We start from the raw sequence: 20,832 nt of genomic DNA on the forward strand, positions 1-20,832 counted from the left end.
CAAAAGAAAGACATTACAGAATTTTATGTAAAGAAAAAAAAACTTAGGTAGGGTTTCTTTCCTAAATTCTTGATCTAAACTACATTGTGCGTTCTTTACCCCATCTCTCTAGTAAATAGCTATTCATTTTCTTTATTCTATCTCTTTTTACCACTCCCCTGGCCCATCGTGAATATGGTCCCCCAGGTGATCTGATGGCATAGCTATGATAATAAAATAATAAAGCATATAGTTCCTGTCATTTCACTTGTATGGCAAAGACTGACTAGTATTTCTGCCTGCTTCTCATTCCTCTCAAGCTCCCAGATAGATGACATTTCTCAACCTTGGTGTCAGCATGTGACATTAGTGTCCAATGGAAGGTGAAGCAGAAATTATATTCTTCCCATGTTAGCCAAATAGATCCCTTGAGCAATTATTTACTCTATCTCTTCCCCTGATGAAAAGCTCAAGGCATAGCATCTAACAAAAGATTCTGAGGCTTAGGAATTAGTCAAGCCACAGGTAGAAAGAGGTAGGGTCCCTGCATTACAATGTGTAGAGTCTCCTCTTGAATACTGACAACAGACACTTATGAGGTCAGAAAACAGATTTCTGTAGTGCCATGCCACAGTACATGTGGGGGCTTATTAGTAAGGGATTTATCTACCCCTGACTAATATGGTTTGCTACACCAAAAAATGTTATCAGTTTTGTACTGCTGTGTTTTTCAAACTAACCATGGTGAACGACTAGGGTTCTTTTTGTTTTTAATCATTTTGTATTTTAAATTTCTGAGGTAGTGTGGGTTGAAAACTTTGTAAAATATAATAAAAATAAATAACTATAAAATTAAATTTAAAAATAATAAGGATATCCAAAATATAAACACAAATTTGTTATTACTAAAGCCAATGGACATTATCAAATTGCTATGAAGTTCCTAAACTTTTTTGCTCCAATGTATCCTTTCACAATCTCTTTTTAAAATTACAGTCATTAGAAGCACCTGGGTGGCTCAGTTGGTCAAGTATCCAATTCTTGGTTTCAGCTCAGATCATGATCTCATGGATCCTGAGATCAAGCCCCTCAGCAGTCTCTGCTCAGCAGGGAACCTGCTTGAGATTCTCTTTTCTGCCGCTCCCTGCAAGAGCATGCGCACTCGCTCACTCTCTAAATATAAATAAATATTTTTTAAAAATAAATAAATAAAACCTCAGCTTTTAAGACCTAACAATAGGAAAACAAATAATTCAGTTGAAAAATGGGCAAAGATCTGAACAGATACCTCAGCAAAGAAGATATACAGATGGCAAATGGGTAGATGAAAAGATCCTCCATATCATTTGTAATTAGGGAAATGTGAATTAAACAATGAGATACCACTACACACCTATTAGAATGGCTAAACTCCAAAGCAGTGACAACACTAAATGCAGGGAGGAAAGAGAGCACAACAGGAATTCTCATCCGTTGCTGGAGGGGGTACAAAGTTGTACAGCCACTCTGGAAGACAGTTTGACAATTTCCTTTAAAACTAAATACTAAAATAAAATAAAATAAAATAAAATAAAATAAAATAAAACTAAATACTGCCTTATATAGAAATCCTATCTACACAGAAGCAGACACATGAATGTTAACACTGTTATTTATCATCACCAAAAAGTGAACGCAATCAAGGCATCCTTCAATAAGGTGAATGTATAAACAAACTGTTGTATCTGTAAGATAAAACACTATTCAGCAATTTTAATAAATAAACTACTAAGCCATGTGAAGATTTGGTTGAATTTTAAATGCATGTTGCAAAGTGAAAGAAGCCAGTCTGAAAAGGCTACATACTTTAGATTCCACTTATATGACACTCTATAAAAGGAAGAGCTATAAAGATGGTAAATATATAAGTGGGTGATGAAACTATCTGTAGCGATGGATATATGGCACCATGCATTTGTCAAAACCCATAACACTTTACAGCAGAAAGAATGAACTCCAAAGTACACAAATTTTTTTAACAAATCGGTTAGCAGATAGAGGGATCACAGGGTAGACTACAGACTATGACAAAAGTATCTGACTGTACTATAAACATCTGAAACAAACTAACTGAAGGGGGTAGGAGACAAAGGTACTGGCCAAGCATTGGAAATTAGTGAAGTCTGTAAAATGGAAGACAAAATAAGCTGTACACAAGCACAATACTCTAGTCTATAAAATCATTTCCCATAGAAGAACAAGTTAAAAATTCAGAAGTCTCTAAGCAATACCCTAGAATTGATCAAGTAAGGAAAGGTGTGGTACAGCATGGGAGCCATATTCCTCTGTTGGAGTGGAAGGTTACAAGTAAGAAAGGGAGGAGGCTATAATGGTCCATGTGGCAATGGATACGGTTGGAGACATCAGTATGAGCTCATGCTTGGTTTGATACAGATATAGATAGCTACATGTAGAAATATTTATAGATAAGTATACATACATAAGTTAGTACCACACATGTGTTCCCTTGCTGCTGGCTTAGAGGCCTAGAATCATTGACATTCCAGTGGCAGTGAGCACACCTAGTAACCAGTCATGGTTTATAGTACCAACCTCCGATAAAAGAAATCACGCCTTCTTGGACAAATTGCTGATTCCAGGACTGAGGCAGGAAATATACAAGGTGACCCTGGAGCATCTTGTAGTCCAGAAAGTAAAGAAGTATTCAAAAAATGCCTACTATGATGTAGTTATGTCAGAGGAACATGCTGGAGCCAAATGAAAGAGCTTCCAAAGTCCAAAGCTAGAATAATTCGAGCAGAAAAATAAAGTAGCTCTGGCTTATAACCCAAGCATAAAGTAAATATCCAGGAATCAATGCTGATATAAATAAATGACTCAATAAATAAATAAGAGAGAAGAGATAAATCTCTCATGCAGTGGAATTCCAAATACTCTATGTAAACACTTTGCCCTCAAGGAGCATAACTCCCAATGTGGGCTTCCTTCCAAAACATACATAGTAACTTCCTTCCAAAAGTACAATATGGACCTTTTATGTCACAAAACACCAGACCAACCCAACATTGCTTGTGTTGCAGTATTTGAAAGCATATGCTTTCTTTGTTTAAATTTATTTATTCATGAGAAACACAGAAAGAGAGGGAGAGACACAGGCAGAGGGAGAAGCAGACTCCTTGCGGGGAGCCCAAAGCAGGACTTGATCCCAGAACCCCAGGATCATGCCCTGAGCCAAAGGCAGACGCTTAACCACTGAGCAACCCAGGTGCCCCTGAATATACTTTCTTAAGAAAAATCTCCGTGGAAACTTAGTGATAAAAGAAATAAAATAGCCTCCACATTGAAATTTCAATTTCATTAGGACTCTTTAGTGTATATGTAATAACTCAGTGATTTAAGATGAAAAGAAGTATTGGGATGATACTAGCCAGCTTCAAAAAAGTTAATCTGAGGACGTCATCCATGTTTTTGCCCATCAAAAGCACTTTTACTATCATAATATGTAAAGATTTCTCAGTTACCTTTTGCATATCAAAAGGGTGGAACTCTGGAATTAAACCAGAAGTCTAAATGTCTGTGTGAAGCTTAAATAGAAATTTTTCTTTGTATCCTTATAAACTTTGGAGAAAAGCTATATTTAGGAATGATTTAAATGCTACATTAGTTTTCTAGGGCTACTGCAACAAAATATCACAGACTGGGTGGCTTAAACAACATAAATTTAATTTATTTGCTTTCTCATCATTCTGAGGGCCAGAAACCCAGGCAGGGTGGGTTTTTGGTCAAGCATCTCTTTCTGGCTTATAGATACTACTCATTAAGTCCTCACAGGGCCTTTCCTTGGTCACACACAGAAGAGAGCTCTCTGGTGTCTCTTCCTCTTCTATCAAGGACACCAGTCCTATCATATTAAAGCCCCACCCTTATGACCTCATTTAACCTTAATTATCTCTTTAAAGGTCTCATTCCTAAATACAGCCACATTGAGGTTAGGATTTCAACAAATAAATTGGGGGAGGACACAATTCAGTCCATAAGAGATGGACAGTCGAATTTCACTTTTTGGGTGACCTTTTGCTTTCCACACATCCATTATGTTTTCAGCGTATTAAAACTGTCTAGTAAAATTAAATATAAGGCCTGAAGCTAGCCAGTACTACATCCTGTTATTTCTTTTAGATGTTTATAGACTTCATACTTTCACCTTTCTTGGCAGTAATAAATAATGTTATTTATGTTCCTATTGCAAAATAAAAAAAAATAGAGCATTACTACTTCCTTTTATTTTACCAGAGGAATCTGAAGAAGAAAATATATTACATAATTTATTCAATACAGTCACAGAAAAATAGCAACATAAGATTAAGACTTAGTGTAGCAGGCCTTTCTATCCATGTAAGGTTGGTTTTCTATTTGCTTCTCATGATACTCAGCAGTTAGACATAATACAAAGCCTTTTACTTCTACATTCTCTAGTTATTTAAAGAACATAAAAGCTTCTTCAGTTTCACCTATTATTTAGATAGAGCCATTTGAGAGTTTTCATTTCCACCTTTTTTTTTTTTTTTTTTTTTTTTTAACAAAGGAGCCCTGGAGGCTCAAAAGACAAACTGGACTTGTCTGGTGAGTGGGGCCACAGCAGGAAGAAAGGTCAGAAATCTTAAACTTCACACCATTTCAAGGAAATCATTGAAGACCACAAAAACGTATGTGTCTGTAAAACACGTAGGTTCACAGATTCCTTCATGTTGAGATGACATATTCTCTTTGAGCCAACATAGTCACCACTCATGTCTACAATCACTATTTGACCTTAGAAAAACTATGATTATTATATTATCAATTGACAGGAAAATGTGGCAGCACCTCTGGAAAATTAAGTAATCAAAACATGTTAAGAGAAGTGAGGCAATGTGAAGAAGAGAGAGCTATCCTAGAAAAAAAAAAAAAAGGAAATCACCTTTGAATCTCTCATCAATTTCCAGTGGATGTTTTGCTGAAAGCAGTTGTAAATTTATGACATGTACAAATTTCAGCAGCCTCCCATGTAGGTATGGGCTGAACCCATTAATCAGTGGGCTAGGAGCTGACAATGTAGCTTTTTTGTTGTATCAAAAATTTTTAATGAATATATTTGATATTATGTTTGATATTATACTTGACATTTGATAAATTTAAGGTGTAGGTGTTACTTTGATAATTTATATGTTGTAATATGATTTCCATTGTAGCGATATTTATCACATTACATAATTGTGGTACAATATTGTCCATATTCATTATGCTGTGTGTTAGAGCTCCAGCTTATTTGCTTCTCATTACGTGTTTGTGCCTTAACACCAATCTTAACCTCCTCCCCTGGTAACCACCACTTTTGTGAGTTTGACGTTTTGAGATTACACATGTAAGTAATATCACACATATACAATGGAATACTATTCAGCCATGAATTTTATATTTGAAATTGAACTTTCCAAAGGGCAGCAGGTATGGGGCCCCAAGAGAATCCTCTCGGCTTTCTGTGTACAGTAGTCCCCCTTTATCCATGGTTTTGCTTTCTGTGGTTCCAATTACCTGCAGTCAACCAGCATCTGGAAGCAGATGGTCTTCATTCTGATGCAGAGTCAGGTCAGCAGCAGCCTAATGCTACATCACATGCCTGCATCTTTCCGCTCACCTCATCCTTTCACATAGGCATTTTCTCATCTCACAGCATCACAAGAAGGGTGAGTACAACACAGTGTTAGAGAGATACCACATTCACATAACTTTTGTCGCAATATATTGACATAATTGTTCCGTCATTATTAGTTACTGTTCATCTCCTATTGTGCCTAATTCATAAATGAAACTTTATCAAAGGTATGTATGTAGAGGAAAAAACGGTGTACGTAGAGTTCAGTACTATCTGTGATTTCAGGCATCTGCTGGGGAAGAGTCTTAAAATGTATCCCCCATGGGAAGGGGGGCTACTGTAGCAGTTTCACCCCTCCCTTTACAGTTGGTCCAGGTTCATTTGGCAGCTGCTGGGCGGGCTGACAGAGTGTCTGCTCTCCCTCCAGCCCCTCAGGTTTGCTCAGAGGGGTTGCCTGCATTCCTGCTTCTCCAACGCTCCCTGACAACAGAGTACTTAGACACTGAATTTAATTAACTGATCAATTTGTTTCCTTTCCTTGTGCCTCTCTTTTAAGACAAACCATGTTGATAGAAGTGGTGTCTGTTGTCTGAGGTGTTTGTGTGTGCACGTGTATACGGGTATATTTTTATAAAGATACAACTATGTGAGTGTAAGCTACTTCTTTGCCAATACAGAATAGAACTGGAAGAACAGAAGGAAGTTAAGAGATGACTAACCCAAAACCATCATAATGAGAACACTGAAGTCCAGAGAAGTGAGGTAATTTACCCAAGTCGATGAAAGCTCCCTGGGGTTCTGAGCTCGAGGCCATTCTTTTGGTAGACCACAGTTACTACCTCCCCGCTTTCTTCTGAATTCCCTCCTGCCTTCTTCTCCATCTCTGTGGTGGCTTCCATAGCAGCCCTGCCTCATTAACATCCGTGCTTCCACACCCAGTTCCACCCTCCCACCTCCTCTAGTGCTGACATGCTTGTCCAGGGATCTTCAAATGAATGACTACAATGACCTCATGTGCATAAAATAAATTTCAAGTGTTCCCCCTGAGGCTCTTCTGCCCTCCTCTCACTGCCATTGGCATATAGAGGACCACTCGGTGGGCCAAGTGAACATATAGCTGGACCACTTTATTCTCCATATGCCAAAAGTTCCCACAAATGGGTTTCTCCTCCCGTGTGTCCTCCCTCTGCAAATCACTCCATTATTCCAGCCATCCTCCCAAAGCAAAAACCTGGAATTAACTCTTGAACCCTCTTTTGTACACATGCACATACCATTTATCTGGTTTCCCCCCTAAGTCCCTTGGGAATCCACCTTCTCGTCTTCATCTCCACCATCACTTCCTCGGTTCTGGGTGTTCTCTCCAACACATTTTGAGGAGAGACTATTCCTCCTTCCAGGGGGCTCCCGTGGTACTTTTCTTGTTCACTTCTGGTGAACTATAAGCCAGTTCATGAGACTGAGTTAGTTCCTCAGAAGAATTCCCAAAGGAAGTACAGCAGCATGAGAATATTCACTCATCTAAACACCTTCAGAGACTACAGGCTTCAGGAGGAAAAATGCTCCAAGGTCACCATGTCACCACACTGAATATTCAGAGCTATAGCTGAAAGCACTGATTACCATTTTTTCTGTGAGGATTATTAGTCCCATCACTCTACATTATGTGATTGTAAATCCTGATAACAAGCACATATTTTGCAATCATTCTTTTTTCTACAGTATAACATTTTAAATCTATACAAAATTCTGGAAATGTCACAAGTTGAAACTTACAGTTTTTTTAAATAATATTCAGTATTATCAACATTATAGACTTTTCTAGCTTCCCCTATTTAAAAAAACTTTGCTGAAGCGTATTTATTTAAGTGGATAGCTTGATGAGTTTTGGCAAATGAATTCCATCATGTAGCCACAACCACAATCAAGATACAGATCACTTCCAGCACTTTCTCACTGCCTTTTGCTATTGTCCCTCCTTGCCTGTCTCCCCATCCCCACTGCCACCCCAGCCTTAAGCAAACACCAATCTACTTTTGTTCACTATGGTTTTGCCCTTCTTAGAATTCTGTATGGTTTTTATATAGAATTTCATTAGTTTTTATTGCTGAGGATTATTCTAGTTTATGAATATATCCACTTCATTCACCAGTTGGTAGACATTTGGATTATTTCCAGCTTGGCTCTAAGAAATAATGTCAGTGTAGACATTTACATGCTAGTCTTAGTGTAGACTTGGGTGAAAACCTACAACTGTAATTGCCAAATCACATGATAACTATATGTTTATCATATCAGTTTCGCATCCTTTCCAATACTTGGTGCTGAAAAGCGATGCTTAATTTTTTTTATTTTAGCTATTCTGGAGAGCATCTTGTGGTTTTAATATTCATTTTCTTGACAATTGGTAATGTTGACCGACTATCCATGTGTTATTGGCCCTTTGTACAACTTCTGTGAAATGCCTGCTTAAATACTTTGTTAACTCTTAAAAGCTTTGGCTTCTTATTTTTGAGTGGAAAGTTTTTAAACATGTATTCTGGATAAAACCCATTCTTCTGATGTATGTTGGGTAAGTACTTACTTTAGTCTGAGAAGTGCTTTTTCATTTTCTTATTTAAAAAAAAAGGTTTAAAATTTCCATAAAGTCCAAAGGATCTTTCATAGCTCATTTTTTAGAACTGCACTTAAATAATTATTGTCTACCCAACAGTTATAAAGGTTTTTTCCTGAAAGTTTTATAGCTCTGCATTTGGTTGATGGGCCATTCAAGTTGTGAGACACAGTCTGTTGCTGAATGCTGTTGCCTTTTGGTTTTGATTTTGTTTTCTTTTATTTTCTTTTTCATACATATATCCAATACCCCATAGCACCATTTTTTTAAAGGGCTCTGCTCTCACATGACATTGAGTTGCCTTGGAACCTTTGCCAAACATCAGTTTGCATGTATACGTGGACCTATTTCCAAACTCTGTTACATCGATCTACAAATGTATTCTTTACCCAACACCACACTACCTTGACTCCTGAGCTTTGTAAGAAGTCTTGAAATCAGGGCAGCCCCGGTGGCGCAGCTGTTTACCGCCGCCTGCAGCGGAGGACATGATCCTGGAGGCCCTGGATTGAGTCCCACGTCAGGCTCTCTGCATGGAGCCTGCTTCTCCCTCTGCCTGTGTCTCTGCCTCTCTTTCTCTCTCTGCATCTCTATGAATAAATAAATAAAATCTTAAAAAAAAAAAAAGAAGTCTTGAAATCAGGTAGTATAAATACTTCAACTTTGTTCTTCTTTTAAAAATACTTTCGGCTATCCTAGGTCTCTTGTTTCCATATAAATTTTAATTATCACCTCTCGGCACCTTCTACAAAAGCTTGCTGTGACTTTGACTGGGATTGCATTGAATCTATAAATCAACTCGGGAAAAACTGCCATCTTAACTCTCATGTCTTCCAGCATATAAGCTGGTATCCTGCTCCATTTATTTAGATCTTTAATTTCTCTGTTTTCAATGAGCAAGATGTGTGGTTTTCACATATCATTTGTTAAATTTAGTCAAAGAAACTTTATATTGTTTTTGTAATAAGGTTGGTTGGTAAGCAGTTATTTTTTCCCTGATATGTGTAATTGAATTTTTAACCTCAACCTTGTGAGTTGTGACCTGCCCCAAAATTACTTTTTTTTTTTACTTTTCTTTAGATTTGCTGCCCACACAATCATGTTGCAAAGTTAATTTTATTCATCCCCAATCTAAATTCCTTTTACTTTTTTTTCTTTCTTTATAGGACTTTTTCTTCTTTCCTTTACTTTCTTTCCTTACAATGTCAAGAGAACACCATGTCTTGTTCCTGACCTTAACCTACAAAGTATTCAGTTTTTCACTGTTAAGTATGATGTTAAATATGATGTTACTTACTAATTTATCACACCTGTCTTCCATCAGGTTGAGGAAGTTACTTTTTATTACTAGTTTGCTGAAAGTTTTTATTGTTTGTGTTGACTACCACATGCTTTTTGACCCCTCTAGAGAAAAATCATTTTTTATTCTAATGTAAAAGAATATATAATATAAAAGAGAATATAGCAAAATATATTGGTTGATTTTCAAAATTAAAACAACCTTGCACCACTGAGATAAAACAACATTTCTCATAATTATTTTTGATATATTTTACAATTTGATTTGAGCATGTTTTGTTAAGGGTTTTTACATACATATTCAGAAGGGATATTTTTCTCTTATCTTCTAGTCTTGTAACTTTTTTTGGTCTGGTATGAGAGTACACTCACCTTATAAAATGGGTTGGGAATGGTTTAATTGCCTCAATGTTATGCAAGAGCCTTGTAGCTTTAATATTACTTCCTCCTAATTCACCAGTAAAACCATATGAATCAGGAGATTTCAATTTAGGAAGATTTTTAATCATGAATTAACTTCTTTCACTGATAGAGGGCAATTCGGGTATCTGTTCCTTCTTCAATTAGTATTGGTGAGTTTGATTTTTCAAGAAATATGATCATTTCATTGAGGTTGTTTCTGGTTTTCTTGTTATTTCTTCTTTGGCCAGTGAATTATTTACCAATGTGTTGATTAAATTTCAAATGGTAGGATTTTCCAAATATCTTTCTGTTATTAATTTAGAATTTAATTCCTTGGTGACTATAGAACATATACTATGATTTAATCCTTTTATATTACTTGAGAGTGGTTTTATGTCTCAGCATATGATTTATCTTGATAAGTAGTCATGTGCACTTGAAAAGAGTATGTATTGCCCATTGTTGGGTAGGGTGTTCTAAAAATGTCACAAAAGGGCACCTGGGTGGCTCAGTTGGTTAAGCAAGTGATCATGCCTGGAGTGAGCCTCCATGCTCAGCTCAGTGGGGAATCTGCTTGGGATTCTCTCTCTCCTTCTCCCTCTGCCCCTCCCCCCACTCATGGGCTCTTACATGTATGAGCTCTCTCTCTAAAATAAATAAATAAATACATACATACATACATACATACATACATACATACATACATACATACATAAATTTTATCCCATGCTGTAATAGTCATTCATGAGTAAACTTGTCTCAAGTTCCTACCTGCTTTTGGTAATTTTCCACTTTTTATCCAGTTTTTATAATTATTGTCAATGGGAAGAATCATTTAACTTCTTTATATAACCATTTAGTTTGCACATTTCATTTTAAATATTTCTTAAATTTCATTCTGATTTTGATTCATGAGCTTAAGTGTTTTTTGAATTTTCAAAAGTATAGGGGAATTAATTATATTTTGTTATCGATTTCTAGCTTAATGGCACTGTGGTCAGATAAAATGATACTAGATTTGTGCTCTCCTTTCATATTTGCTTTGTGCTCTTCAACATGGTCTACTTTTATAAATATTCCTTGAGTGCTTAAAAGAGTGTTGTTTAAATCTTGAGTGCATGCTTGTATTCAATCACACTGTGGCTTTTCAAGTGGTTTTCATCTTATTTATTTTATGCTTAAACTATTTATGAGAGAGTCGTGTTTTTAGAAAATCTCATTTTTTAGTGTTTAACTTTTAATATAGATATATTTTATTAACATTCCATAAAGTTTTAAGTATCTTTACCTTCCTCCCAAATAGTGTATTTTTTTAAAGATTTTTATTTATTCATAAGAGATACAGATAGAGAGAGGCAAAGGCACAGGCAGAGGAAGAAGGAGGCTCCATGCAGGGAGCCTGATGTGGGACTTGATCCCAGAAATCCAGGATCATGCTCTGGGCCAAAGGCAGATGCTCAACTGCTGAGCCACACAGGCATTCCATTTATAAGATTTTAATTTGATTTATATCTAATGACCTCCTTCCTGTCTGGTTTTTATTCCTATGCATGTTATCATTATTGTCATTGTTCTATGTTGATTCTTGCTTTGATTCCATATTATGCATTTATTTTTATTCCATGTTTCTATCACAGTGTCTTATGAGTATCTGGTAGCAGAAATTTTAAGTCAGAAAATTCAGGAGCAATAAATATATTTTCTCAAGAACTTTTTGAAAACCGTGGCTATACCTACAATTCAAATAAAAATTGATCCATGACAAATTGACAGGTTTGAACTGCATAAGTCCACTTATATGTGGATATATTTTTTCAATTTAAATTCAATTTAATTAACATATAGTATACTATTAGTTTCAGAGGTAGAATTTAGTGATTTATTAGTTGCATGTAGCACCCAGTGCTCACTGTATCCAGTTCCCTCCTTAATGACCATTACCCAGTTGCCTCATCCCCTCACCCACCTCCCCTCCAGCAATCCTCAGTTTATTTCCTATAGTTAAGGGTCTCTTATGGTATGTCTCTCTGTTTTCATCTTATTTTTTCATTTCTTCCCCATGTTCATCTGTTTTGTTTCTTAAATTCCACATATGAGTGAAATCATACAGTATTTGTCTTTCTTCTGATTCACTTGTTTCACTTATATAATATATATATATTATATAGAATATAGACAATATATATTATATAGAATCTCTTTATCTTCTTTTACTCTTTACTCTTATCTCTTTTACTTCTTTGTCCATTCATCTGTAAATGAACATCAGGGCTCTTTCCATATTTTGGCTATTGTAGACATTGCTGCTATAAACACTAGGATGCATGTGCCCCTTTGAATCCCTAGTTTGTATCCTTTGGATAAATACCTAATAGTGCAATTGCTGGATCATAGGGTAGTTCTACTTTTAACTTCCTGAGGAATCTTCATATTTGAATATTCGCCCTTTATCTAATAGGTCATTTGCGAATATCTTCTCCCATTCCATACATTGCCTTTTAGTTCTGTTTCCTTTGCTGTGCAGAAGCTTTTTATCTTGATGAAGTCCCAATAGATTGCTTTTGTTTCCCTTGCCTTTGGTGATGTGTCTAGCCAGAAGTTGTTGTGGCCAAGGTCAAAGAAATTGCTGCCTGTGTTTTCTTCTAGGATTTTGATGGATTCCTGTCTCACATTTAGGTCTTTCATTCATTTTGAGTTTACCTTTGGGTATGGTAAACCCAGTTTCACTTTGCACATGACTGTCCAATTTTCCTAACACCATTTGTTGAAGAGACTGTCCTTTTTCCACTGGATATTCTTTTCTGCTCTGTCAAAAATTAGTTGATCACAGAGTTGAGGATCTATTTCTGGGTTCTGTATTCTGTTCCACTGATCTATGTGTCTGTTTTTGTGCCAGTACCATGCTGTCTTGATGATGACAGCTTTGTAATACAGCTTGAAATCTGGCATTGTGGTGCCCCAGCTTTGGTTTTCTTTTTCAACATTCCTTTGGCTATTCAGTGTCTTTTCTGACTCAATACAAATTTTAGGGTTGTTTGTTCCAGCTTTGTGAAAAACATCGATGGTATTTTTATCAGGATTACATTACATGTGTACATTGTTCTGGGTAACATAGATTATAACATGTAGTAAATACATGTTTAGATTTACTCATGTAAGTACTACCTTCTTAAACACCACTCATTAAAAAAAATAAATAAATAAACACCACTCATAGTTTCCTCTGACACCTTCTTCCTTGGTTGGGTTTTTTCCCCCTGAAATAAATCCTTCAACAGTTCTCTCAGTGAGGGTCTATGGATGGTCAACTATTCCCATTCTTTGTCTGACAATGTCTTTATTTCATCCTTAATCTTAAAATATCCTTTAGATATATAGAATTATAATATACAGTTGTGTTCTCTGAAAACTTCTATTGTAATTTCAGTTGAAAAGACTGCCCTCGGCCTGTTATTCCCTTTTTGAGAATCTGTCTTTTCTCCTGGGCTACTTTTAAGATCTTTTCTTTGTCTCTGATATTCTTCTATTTCACTTGATATTCCTGGGTGTAAATTATTTTTGAATCATACTTAAGTCTCACACTTCTTAAACTAAAGAATTCATGTCTTTGATTTTGGAGAAATACCAAACGTTTTTTTAAATATTGCCTCTCTTCCTTTTCTTCTATGCAAAGGAATTTCTATGTGATGTATTCTGGATCTTTTAAACCTATTTTTCTGGTCCCTTTACTTCAGTTACATATATTTTAATCTCTTGAACCCTTGTGCTGTATTCTGATAAATTTTCTCAGCTCTGTCTTCCAGTTTCCTGTTTTCCCTTCAAATGTTTATGTCAACTGAGTTCTAATTTCAAATAATATATTTTTTTATTTATAGATGTTCTATCTTTCCATCAAGTACAGTTATTATTTTTCATGGACTTTTGTTTTTCCTCATATTTTTTCTTTCTTGGTTTTGTTCTCAATAATTTTTAATGTATATACTCAACAGACAATATATAGGAGCTCTAAATCTGAAGCATTTCTTGTCAGCTAACACTTGTTCTTGGTAGATTATTTTCTCAATTGTTCTATAATTTGGACTTGTTATCACTCTCAGGGAGACTTTATTTGCAGGACTTTTCCTTTGCTGGTTGGAGATTTATGTCTTCCAAAATGTTTTAATTTAATTTTTTTCATGACCCTTGGATATATCATCAATCTGGACTACCGTTTATTTGTCTATGTTTCCAATGAGATAGCACTTATACACTGAAGTGAACATCAGTTAAGTGCACAATTCAATGAGTTTTGAATAATGTATAAACTGGTGTGACTGGTAGACAAATCAAGATACAGACCATTACTATCATCCTAGAAATTTCCCTCACTCTAACTTCCAACCAATTCCGTGCTTCTCTAGGGAATGACTGTATTTATTTCTATTGCTATAGAACTTCATAAAATTACCATACTACATTCGTTATTTTATGTCTTGCTTATTTTATTCACCACAATTGCTGTGAGATTTATCCATGTTGTTTCATGTAATAAGATTATACTTTTATTTTTTTACTGAGAACTTTATCACAGTGGGTATTGAATTTTATCAAATTATGTTTGTACCTTCTATTGATTTGATCATCTATTTGTATCTCCTTCATTCTGTTAACTTGGTGAATTACACTGATTTTTCATGTTAAATTGATTATGTGTTTCTAGGATTAACCCCACTTTATCTTACCATATTACCCATTTTTAAAAATTGTTGGATATGTTGCTAACATTTTTCAAGGATTTCTGCACCTATGTTCATAGTAGATAATGCTCCTTAATTTGTTTGTTAGATTCTTTTCTGGTTTTAATATTAGAATTATGCTAGCCTCATAAAAATGAGTGTTCCTTTTTCATGAAAAATTTCGGGAAGAATTTGTGTAAACCTGGTATAATTCCTATCTTAAATACTCATGGAATTCACCCATGAAACCATCCAGGTCTGAAGCTTTCTTTATGGAGTGTTTCAAATATATAATATCCATATTCTGCAAGGTGTAGAATTATTCATATTCTTATTATGTCACTTCTGCTGTGTTGTTCTGCAAGGAAGCTTCCATTTTATCTAAAGTAAGGAATTTATTGGAATAAAGTATTTACAATATTCCCTTATATATTTTTGTCTCTTAGATTTGTAGTATTATTTCCTCTTTTATTTCTAAATTGGAAATTTGTATTTTCCAAATTTTTCTCTTAACTATTCTTGTTCAAGGTTTATAAATTGTATTAATTTTTTCAAAGAACCAAGGTTTGTCTGAATAAACATATCCTATTGTTTTGATTGATTGATTTCATTGATTTCTATCCTTACCTTCATTATTTCCTTTAGTTTTGATTTGTTCATCTTTTTCAAACTTCCTATGGAAGAAAATTAGATCATGGATTTTAGCCTTTTTCTTCTTAAAATAATCATTCAAAGCAATAAATTTCCTGTAAATACCATTTTTCTGCACCTTACAAACTTTTATTTGTTATTCCACTTTCATTCATTGTAAAATATGTCATAATTTTTCTTATGCTTTCATCTTTAACCCACTAATTGTTTAGAAGTATGCTATTTATTTGCCAAATATTGGGAGATTTTAACAGAGTTCTTATCATATTTGTATCTAATTTAATTGTATTGCCATCATAGGACATATTTTATAACATTTTAGTCTTCTGAAATTTATTGACATTTATTTTACACCATAGCACTTGGTCCATATTGTATAGTGTTCGTTTGCCCTAGAAATGTGTATTATACAATTGTTGGGTATAATGTTTTATGAATATCAAATAGGTCAAAGAGGTTGATGATGTTACTGATATATTGTGTATTCTTTCAATTGCTGAGAAAGGGTTTTTAAATTTTCTCATCATTGTTTTGTATATTCCTCCTTTTAGTTCTCTCCATTTTTGCCACATGTATTTTTAAGCTTTACCATTAGGCACTCACACATTTATGTTTGTTATTTTTTTATGTATTTTTCTTTGTATCATATAAGTTGTTACTCTATCTTAGTAATAATCCTTAGTTTGAAATATGCTTTGTATGACATTAATATACCTTCACCAGTTTTCTTATGTTTATAGGTTGCAAGGTCTGTTTTTCCATTCTTTTATTTTCTCTCTGTGTCTCTAGGATTAAAATGAGTTTCTCAGAAGCAGCATAATATTGGGCTTTGCTTTTTTATCTGATAACCCTCACCTTATAACCCAGCAATTTATAATGTTAATATGACTAGATTTAGGACTACCATTTTGCTTTTTTAAGTTTTTCACCTATTTTTTTCTTCAGTTACTCCTACTATAAATTCTTTTCGTATGATTCAATTTTTATTATTCCACTTTATTTCCTTTAAAGATTTAGATATACCTTTTTACCATTTTAGTGGTACTTAAAGAATTACAATATGTGTCCCTTATTTATCACAATCTTCTTAGAGTTAATAGTTAACCAGTGCATGCAAAATGTAAAAAACTTACAAGAGTATATTTTCATTTAATTATTCTGATCCTATTTAACACTTACACTTGTTATAGACCCCAAATTATTATATATTTTTCAATAAGTTAACTCTCTATTTAAGAAATTAGGAGAAGAAAAAGCAACAATTATATTTGTCTACATGTTTATCATGTAGTTATTTTTCACTCTTAATTGTATGTCCAGGTTTCCATCTGGTATCACTTTCCTTCAGGTAGAAGAATACCCTTTACCATCACTTTTAGTTCAGACCTGCTGGTGATGAATTCTTCCACTTTCACTAATCTGAATATTTATTTCATTTCTTATTAAAGGTTATTTTTGCTGAATATCAATTTCTGGGTTGGCTAAAGTTTTTTTTTCTTTTTCCTTTCAGAGATCCTCATTGTTATCCTTCTTTATTGCATATAATCCTTACTTTCAATTTTTTTTTCTTTATCTTTGACATTCACCATTTTGACCATACTGTGTGGAGAGGAGAAGGAGGGGATCATTTATTGTGTTAGGAGTTCTCTGTGCTCCCTGGACTTGTAAGATAATTTTTTTAAACAAATTTGGGAAATTTGGAGATATTACTCTTTCAAATTTTTTTCTCCACCATTCTATCTCCCTTTATCTTCTAGGAATTCACTTACACATATGTTGTGATATTCGATATGGTCTGATATTGTCCCACATACACTGGGGCTCTGGATTTTTTTTTCAATCTTTTTTCATCTTCAAAGTAGATAATGTCTATTGATTATTCTTCATATGACCGACTTTTTCTTTTTCCATTTCTAATTTGCTATTAAGCCCAATCCATTAAGATGTGAATCTGAGATACTGTACTTTCTCTGTCATCCTATTTCCACTGGCTTTTTGAATAACTCCCACTGCTTTGCTGAAGTACCACATCTATTCACTTATTGTAACCACCTTTTCCTTTAAGTTCATATTACCATATTCTAAATAGTTGCCTTAGTCACTGTTAATTCTAACATATATTCCTAGTGACTACTTTTTCTCTTAACTATTACATTTTCACTAATTATTCTCATATGTAATAATTTTATGTTGTATAGTGGACATTGCAGATGATATGACAGAGATTTTTTTATTCTATTATTCTATTCTAAATAGTGTTTAGTCTGTTCTAGCATGTCATTACCAACTCATCATTTGTACATATGTAGACTACCTTTTGCAATTGAAGTGCAAAATGAAGTTAAAATTTTCTTTTAACCTTAGAGCCTATCCTATTGTTAGGACATATTTTTTCCTACATTGTAACTCCTCTGGGATTTCAATGGAAAAGGCCAAATGCTCCTAACTTGATGAGATTAAATTTCAATCTTTTCCCCTCCTGTGGTGAAGAAGCTAAAGTTTTGCTTAGATTTTCAGCCTTTATGCTGTTGCTTTCTTCTAGGCTCCTTTAGTTCTCCCCCTGCACAGTTCATGGGTAAGCTAAGTATATATGGATGGTGTTTACAAGATTTCTGGGATCCTTCTTCTGTGGCTCCTTCCTCTTTAAGATTTCCTTTCTCAACTTCTAATGTTTCTGGCAGCCCTGAATTCCACATTTAATACTGCATCCCAATAAGACAGTGATGTTTTTCTGCTTGAATTCTAGCTACTTTCACAATGTGTGGACTGAGAATTGTTTTCAAGAGAAGACCTACATAAGTGAAAACCTCACCCAGTGCATTTGTTTCTTTTAAGGGTCAAACTTTTACAGTTTCAGGCTGTTTTTATTTATTCTTAATGGTTTCCAATAGTAGTGTTTTTAAAAATATTTCATGTAGTTTCTAATTGTTATGTGCAAGAATTAGCCTGATAAAAAGTATCCCACTGTTTCTGGATCTGGAGCTACTCAAGGTATATTTAAAAATGAATTGCTTAGGAGAACCAGACAAATGTCAATGTAAGCAGGATTCAATTTAGCATTGCTGTCTTTAAAAGTGCAGTAAGAGGTCACAAGCAAAGGCATGTGGGTGGCCTCTAGAAACTGGAAAATGGAAGGAATTGGATTCTCTGGAGTCTCCAGAAGGAATAATGCCGCCTCCCTGTTGAAACCTTGATTTTAGCTCAGCAAGATCTATATTTGGCTTCTGACGTCCAGAACTGTAAGATAACCAATTTGTGTTGTTTTAAACCACCAAGACTATGGTAATTTGCATGACAGAAATGTGAAACTAATACAGGTACCTAATTCACTAAGTCAATGCTGGGATTCATAAGATAGTGACTATGAAAAGCAAAGCAAAGCCCACAAAGTGTCACTATTATCATCACTGTTGTTATTTTATTACACAGAGAGTACAGTCAGCTTCAGATGTAGCCCCAGGCAGGACAGCTCCTGAAGGTGGCTCAGGCCTGCACTCAGCTCCCTGAGCAGTGATCTGAAGGGGGAAAATGCAGAGACAGAAGAGTGATGCAAGCTTCCTCTTGTGTGCTACCTCTACACAGTCACTCCCTTTGCAAAGCCTTTTACTACCTGTATTTCAATTACTTAGGAAGCTGTATCCAGATGAACTCTGCAGCCCTGCCCTTGATTTGGAAAGAGGGTTCACTACAGGCCTCCAGGAAAATGGAAGTTATCTCAGAAAAGACTTAGTTCACCCTTGGGCCCAAGAACATCCCCATCATTTAAGGGGGACACACACGTAAACCTTTCTGTATAAATCGCCAGGAAAAGGAAATTCATAAGCTCCCTTTGGGGACTGACTACAGTCTCAAAACTCTTAAAATCAAGTTATCAAAGGGCTGTGGGGCTGCCACTTCCTAAAGAATGTGAAGGTCCATCTAGTCCAGGGGTCACTAAACATTTTCTATAAGGAGGCTGAGTCAATACTCATGAAGGAAAAGACATTAGGGTTCAAAGCCAAGAGCCAAGAAAGAATTCTTGAGACATCTTTGGTGCAAGAAGGTGATTTTATTAAAGCACGGGGGCAGAACTACTAAGAAATCACTTGTATTCTGATGATAATCACAGTGATGTAATTACTGTCGTGTGTAACACCGGTCCTTTTTCGGTGTTCAAGATGTCGAAGCGAGGACGTGGTGGGTCCTCCGGTGCAAAATTCCGGATTTCCCTGGGCCTTCCGGTAGGAGCCGTCATCAATTGTGCTGACAACACAGGAGCCAAAAATCTGTATATTATCTCTGTGAAGGGGATTAAGGGACGATTGAACAGACTTCCTGCTGCTGGTGTGGGGGACATGGTGATGGCCACAGTGAAGAAAGGCAAACCAGAGCTCAGGAAGAAGGTACATCCAGCAGTGGTGATTCGACAACGAAAATCATACCGGAGAAAAGATGGTGTGTTTCTCTATTTTGAGGATAACACGGGGGTCATAGTAAATAATAAAGGTGAAATGAAAGGTTCTGCTATTACAGGACCAGTCGCAAAGGAGTGTGCAGACTTGTGGCCCAGGATTGCTTCCAATGCTGGCAGCATTGCATGATTCTTTGGTGTATTTGTTTAAAAAAAAATAAAAATTATTTGTAAAAAAAAAAGAAAGATGTTAGGATTCTAAGCCCATAGCCAAGAAAGAATTCTTTAAACATCCTTGGTGCAAAGAGGTGGCTTTATTAAAGCACGGGGACAGACCCAAGAGCAGAAAGAACTGTACCGGGGTCATGAGGAGTGCCCATTTATACACTTCAAGTTAGGAGGGGGTTAGGGATAGAATCGGTCTCTAAAGGAATTTTGGAAGCAGGGTTTCCAGGATCTTTAGGGGGCCACATATTGTTGAGACAAGGTCATTTATTACCATCTATTAAGATCTTAGTCACGAGACTCTTGAGATGTATACGGGAGAGTCATATGCTTAGGAGATGATTGCTAACATGTATCTTGGGAGATTTAGAGATAAAAGAAATTTCTAAAGGAATTTTTATATGTTAAAGTGGACTTACAGGATCCTGGGGGGCAGGCTAAGATTGCCTTTTGACCTTAGCAAAGTATTCACATGGAGGCAGTTGAGTCCCTAGAGGAATGTCACTCTGCCTGTTTCAAGGACTTGTCAATGGGCTGTGAGTAGTAAGGAATTTTAATAATTTTTCTTCTGCCTTTGTTTCCTACATCAAATACTTCTGGTGTTACAAACCATAGTCTGTCACAACAGTTCAATTCTACCGTGGTAGTGTACACACTTATGGTCAGGTTCCCTATTGAAAACTCAAAAGGAATAGGAAATGCATTCACATTTAATTGTGAAGTACCAGTCACCCAGTTTTCTGCACTTTTATCCCCAGCTTGTCAAGCCTTCTGCCTCGGGTCCACTACATTTACCTGAGCTATCCCCCAGGTGTTAGCCATCAACTGCATGTGCATCCCAAGACAAGAGGGCATGATCAATTTTGAAAAAGTACAGGGTTCTCCTCTTGCCTAACTTCTCACTATCAATCATCATCAACCC

The 20,832-nt window shown here is 35.5% G+C and overlaps 1 pseudogene; it reads left to right on the forward strand.

Annotated features, from left to right (window-relative positions):
• On the forward strand, positions 19,433–19,917 carry LOC100686444 (ribosomal protein L23 pseudogene; annotated as a pseudogene).

This window comes from Canis lupus, chromosome 7 (genome assembly GCF_011100685.1).
Source record: "Canis lupus familiaris isolate Mischka breed German Shepherd chromosome 7, alternate assembly UU_Cfam_GSD_1.0, whole genome shotgun sequence".
Taxonomy (NCBI): Eukaryota; Metazoa; Chordata; class Mammalia; order Carnivora; family Canidae; genus Canis; species Canis lupus.